The sequence below is a fragment of the Entelurus aequoreus genome, linkage group LG10 (genome assembly GCF_033978785.1).
Source record: "Entelurus aequoreus isolate RoL-2023_Sb linkage group LG10, RoL_Eaeq_v1.1, whole genome shotgun sequence".
Classification (NCBI taxonomy): Eukaryota; Metazoa; Chordata; class Actinopteri; order Syngnathiformes; family Syngnathidae; genus Entelurus; species Entelurus aequoreus.
Genome location: NC_084740.1, coordinates 12,295,794 through 12,302,448, shown reverse-complemented (window position 1 = coordinate 12,302,448; position 6,655 = coordinate 12,295,794).

Sequence of the window (6,655 nt, the reverse complement as noted above, 5' to 3'; positions counted from 1 at the left end):
ATATTATCGGTATCGGTTTTTTCTGTTTTTTAAAAAAAAACATTTTATTAAATCAACATAAAAAACACAAGATACACTTAGTGCACCAAACCAAAAAACCTCCCTCCCCCATTCACACTCATTCACACAAAAGGGTTGTTTCTTTCTGTTATTAATATTCTGGTTCCTACATTATATATCAATATATATCAATACAGTCTGCAAGGGATACAGTCCGTAAGCACACACGATTGTGCGTGCTGCTGGTCCACTAATAGTACTAACCTTTAACAGTTAATTTGACTAATTTTCATTAATTACTAGTTTCTATGTAACGCTTTTTATATTGTTTTACTTTCTTTTTAATTCAAGAAAATGTTATTAATTTATTTATCTTATTTTATTAATTTTTTTAAAAAGTACCTTATCTTCACCATACCTGGTTGTCCAAATTAGGCATAATAATGTGTTAATTCCACGACTGCATATATCGGTTGATATCGGTATCGGTTGATATCGCTATTGGTAATTAAAGAGTTGGACAATATCGGAATATCGGCAAAAGGCCATTATCGGACATCCCTATATATAATAATCAAAAACAGTTGCCTTTGCAAATTGTGCAACAAGATTATTATACTAATCCAAATAGGTTCATTAGGTCTTCAAAACGTTATGCAATTTGTTACTCTTATAGCCGGACCCGTGTGTTTATTTCCCCTACAACTGTTGCCTTCCTCAGAGGTTGTCACGTGAAGATGTTGCAAGTAAAAATTACCGCATTTTTTCGGACTATAAGGCGCACTTAAAATCCTTTCATTTTCTCAAACATCAACAGTGCGCCTCATAGTGTTGTCACGGTACCGGTACCAAAATTATTTCTGTACTTTTCTAAATAAAAGGGGACCACAAAACATGTCATTATTGGCTTTATTTTAACAAAAAAAATCTACATACATTACATTAAACATATGTTTCTTATTGCAAGTTTGTCCTTAAATAAAATAGTGAACATACAAGACAACTTGTCTTTTAGTAGTAAGTAAGCAAACAATGGTTTCTAATTAGTCTGCTGACATATGCAGTAACATATTGTGTCATTTATCATTCTATTATTTTGTCAAAATTATAAAGGATAAGCGGTACAAAATTAATTATCAATCTACTTGTTCATTTACTGTTAATATCTGCTTACTTTCTCTTTTAACATGTTCTATCTACACTTCTGTTAAAATGTAATATTCACTTATTCTTCTGTTGTTTGATACTTTACATTAGTTTTGGATCCCACAAATTTGGGTATCAATCCGATACCAAGTAGTTACCGGATCATACATTGGTCATATTCAAAGCCCTCATGTGTCCAGGGACATATTTCCTGAGTTTATAAACATAATATACATTTTAAAAAAACGAAAGAAGATGTGAATCGCAACATCTTCTTTGGGTTTTTTTATTTCGTTTTTGATATTTTTAAAATATCAACGTAATCATAGTAGTATCGACTAGATACGCTACTATACTTGGTATCATTACAGTGGATGTTAGTTGTAGATCCACCAATGGCGTTTGTTTACATTGTGACGCCGGTGTGCTACGGTGTGTAGTGAAGCATGTTTAGCTATTCCTCGTCCTGCAGGGATGATACTTGTAAGAAACTTCCGGTACTTTTCAGAGGCGGTATAGTACCGAAAAAGATTCATTAGTATCGCGGTACTATACTAATACCGGTATATCGTACAACCCTAGCGCCTTATAACCCGGTGCGCCTAATGTACGGAATAATTCTGGTTGAGCTTACCGACCTCAAAGCTATTTTATTTGGTACATGGTGTAATGATGTGTGACCAGTAGATGGCAGTCAAAAATAAGATATATGTGTAGACTGCAAATAGACTGAAAATAAAGAACATTACACACGGCACTCAAAAATCTGTCAAAATGTTTTAGTGCGACTTTAAAGCCGCACTGCTTGATGGATTGTCGACCCATTATGGCTACCGTAGTCAGAGATACAAGTATTACCATGGTGTGTGTATAAGGACCGCAAAATGGCACCCATTAGCAGACATATTATTTAACGTTTTGTTTCACAATATTATTCAAAACAAACTTTTCTTACCTTCTGGTACCTGCTGATCTGTATTTGGGATCTGCGTAAGTCCTGCCTGAAAATTACCGTAGTCTATAAGCTTCTTCTTTTTCTCTATCTTCTTGTTATGGGGCATTCACCCTCTGCTGTTGCCATTTCTAATAAAAAGTAGCGTAAAGTTCTAACTTATATCTCGCTATGAAAGTGCTAAAACATACCGGTGTAGTGAGTTTACATTATTCACCCAAGGAACTTTAGTTATTAGAGAGTTCCGGTCGGACGGTTTTTCACGGGACACATTTCCGGTGTTGTTATTGCACTAGTGAGCCACGGATGAGGAGATGCTGCTCCGTTATTGATTGAAGTAAAGTCTGAATGTCATGAAAACAGTTAGCTCCATCTTTTGACACTTCTTCCATTCCCGTCCTTGCACGCGACACCGCTACAACAAAGATGACCGGGAGAAGACTCTGTCGAAGGTGAGCCACGTAAATAAGACTGCCCACAAAACGCCGCATCCTGAAGCGACTGTCAGAAAGCGGCTTGAAGATGATCTGTAAAACATCATCTATGCAACATTTTGACCAAATAACCACCATTACATGTTATGTAATGATTTGGGAATGTCCGGCGGGCCAGATTGAAAAGCTTAATGGGCTGGGCATTAATTTGCCCAGGTCTGGTGTAAAGTAAAGATGATCTGATTAACATAGGATGATCCTGTGATGAGGTGACAACTTGTCCAGGGTGTACCCGCCTTTCACCCGAGTGCAGCTCCTACACCTTTTATTACTGCGGAAGATTTACCGATTTAGATTTGAGATTTAACGGTTAGATAAATTTAGTGTCAAAAATGAATTTAAACTGAAATATGATCAAAATTACCAACATCTTAGACGTAACATTTAGATTTAAGATTTAGGTTTACATTTAACATTTAGCGTTCCATTTAGATTTAAGATTTAGGTTTAGATTTAACATTTAGCGCCCACAATTAAGGATAAGCGGTAGAAAATGGATGGATGGATGGAATTACATTGATATTTAACATGCAAGTTTAGATTTAAGATGTAGGTTTAACATATAGATGTATATTTAGGATTTCGGTTTAGATTTAACATTTAGATATAATAGAGTCGAAATTTAATTTAAACTTAAATGTGATGAAATTAGTTAAGTTTGAGAAAAGTTTGCTGGAAAAGTGTGAACGAGCTTTTACATTAGTCACCCTATAACTTGTACGTAAGTTTTTCCTACGCTGCCAAATAAATTGATTATTTGACTTTTCTTCTCTCACCTAATTTTTGACCTAAAATGTTGACGCTTCAGTATTTTGCGCCACACTGTCAAAGGCATTCATTTATAGTTTTAAAAGAAAAAGCCGTAACATCAAGCATTTAGATTTTTTTTTTTTTTACACGCAGAATTTTACTAGAAATAGTTTTAATCACAGACAAAAGCAAATAAAGCAACCAACGTAAGACAGAGATTAATTAATACTAGTCTAACGTGTAAAAATTGGGTAAAATACTAATATTTTGCTGTCGTACCAGATTTGTCCACAGGAGGGCAGAGTTGTAGCAACAGTGGATGAATGGTCCATAAAGGGCTATTGCCATTCATGCAAAATCTTCAAATTATTTTTGCAACAGTTGTTCTACAACATGTAGTGTATTACAGTATAAGCTTGAGAATTACATTTAAGTGCTGCACACCATAAAGAAAAAACAAAATCCACACAGTCACTGTACAAAACTGTGTTTTTTTATCCTTTTTACCTTCAACGACATACAACTAGCGACCCATGAAACAAAAAACAAAACAAAAAAAACAGGGGTCTCATTTGATACAAGCTAGAATGCAGTTCAAAAATATATAATAAAACCAAATTATTATTGATAAAAAGCAGGTCTCTTATCCCTTGTAGTTAAGAGGAAGTTGTTTGAATACAGTTTAATATGATGTACAAAGTATCACACAGTGATAAATTGCGAATAAAAAAATAAAAACACAAAAATTGAGTCCTTTAACTTGGCCTCTGACTGGTAATTTTTTTGTTGTTGTTTTCTTGATTTTTTTTTGCATTTATGTTCATATTTTTTTACAAGTTGTACATTGTCATCAATCACAAACAAGTCCTATGCCTAGTAAAGGAGAATAAATCACTTTTATGCTTCTACAGAATTCTTACATCTTCATTTCAATCAAAACAGATGGAAAAGCAAACAAAAAAACTATTTTTTTCCTCGGCGCTCAGTTGGCCTTCAGCAAATCTCACTGGATAAATACTGAACTGTGGATTGACACGTGTTTTAAACAGGAAGTCCACACACTAAACAAATATCCTTTGCAAAATCAGAAAAGGCTGCAATATGCATGCCCGGCCAGTAGTTGGCGATGTGGCGCATGCATCGTAAGAGGGAGACCCTGTTTAAATGCTCTTAGGTCTTCTCGGTGATTAGGAATTTTTCCGACCTCTGAGGTACCCTGTTCTCAAACTAGTCTCTCGTAGGGATGGGCATGATATGATTGACGAATAGGCTGGTTGACAGCTTGAGTATTTGGTAACGTGGTCGTGTTGTAACCGAAAGGTTACTGGTTCGATAACGGCCTGAGCGTCCTAGAGCAAGACACAGAACCTCTAACTGCTCCTGATGGTGGTTAGCACCTTGCATGGCAGCTTCCACCATCAACATTCCACAATTTTGCCGTTCCTAATGTGCAATGACAATAAAAAACGATTCTAATTCTAAATTCTAGGAGTGCACTACTTGGCTGCAACCAGCAGGGGCGCTGTCGTTCTGGCTTTACAAGTCTGTGGCCTGAAGAAGAACATAACATTAACAGTGAGACCTCTACATTGTAACTCTTCGGTTTATGTCATTATTCTGCTAAAAAACGAGTCGATAAATAATAATGCCCATCCCGAGTCTATAGAACGCAATGAAAAGTCATCATGTTTGCTTTTACAAAGTGATTTTTCTTGTTTTTTTTAAAACTTTTTAATAAACCCTTAAAAACGACATTCCCTTCAAAGGGGAACTGCACATATTTTGGAATTTTGCCCATCAATCCACAATACTTACAGAGACAAGAACAAACATGTCTATCCATTTTCTGTGCATTTCAAATAGTAAAAAACTGCTAGCAAGAGGCGGCTAACAATGTGGCTAATGAGTCATCTATTCCGCCTATAAAGACCTCTAAAAAAAAAAAAAAAAAACCGCCAACGATGCTCCATTTCCGGCACCTGCATATTAACCAAGCTATATAGCTAACAGCAAGGAACTACTTTCTTTGGCGTCATGATACGTCGCTCTTCAGACTACCTCGCTAGCGTGAGCTGCTTCTGTTGTAATTAGGAGTTAGGATAAGTTAATCACCAACTGGGGTTGTGTGATATAAACAATATAAATACAATTTTGGCAGACAATAAAGCTCTTATTACTATAAACATTAGGGCTGTGAATCTTTGGGTGTCCCATGATTCGATTCAATATCGATTCTTGGGGTCACGATTCGATTCAAAATCGATTTTTTTTTTCCGATTCAACGCGATTCTCGATTCAAAAACGATATTTTCCCGATTCTCTATTCATTCAATACATAATATTTCAGCAGGATCTACCCCAGTCTGCTGACATGCAAGCAGAGTAGTAGATTTTTGTAAAAAGCTTTTATAATTGTAAAGGACAATGTTTTATCAACTGATTGCAATAATGTCTTTAAAGTCTTTAAATTAGTTTGCTCGTTGATGATTTGTTTGGTTTTATATTGTGTAGTTATATTTATATGGTAATTATTATTCTGTGACTGTAAATTGTTTGCTTGTTTATTTATTGATGCTTTTATTTTATTTTTTTCTGTATTGTGTAGTTATAATTATATGCTTTTACTTGTAATTGTATTGAATTGTGGACCCCAGGAAGACACTATAGTGGGTTGTTGAGGCAACCAGCTAATGGGGATCCTTAATAAAAATCAAATCAAATGTAAATTTGTTTAACTATTAAATGAACCAAAAATATGACTTATTTTATCTTTGTGAAAATATTGGACACAGTGTGTTGTCAAGCTTATGAGATGCGATGCAAGTGTAAGCCACTGTGACACTATTGTTCCTTTTTTTAATTTTTATAAATGTCTAATGATAATGTCAATGAGGGATTTTTAATCACTGCTATGTTGAAATTGTAACTAATATTGATACTGTTGTTGATACTATACATTTTTGTTTCACTACTTTTGGTTTGTTCTGTGTCGTGTTTGTGTCTCCTCTCAATTGCTCTGTTTATTGCAGTTCTGAGTGTTGCTGGGTCGGGTTTGGTTTTGGAATTGGATTGCATTGTTATGGTTTTGCTGTGTATTGTTTTGTTGGATTGATTAATAAAATAAATAAATAAAATAAAATAAAATAAAAAGGAAAAAAAAAAAAAATTAAAAATGAGAATCGATTCTGAATCGCACAACGTGAGAATCGCGATTCGAATTTGAATCGATTTTTCCCACACCCCTAATAAACATGCATGTTGATGACACATTCTAGCGGTGTTACGCTAATCCGACAGTGACAAGCGAACGACC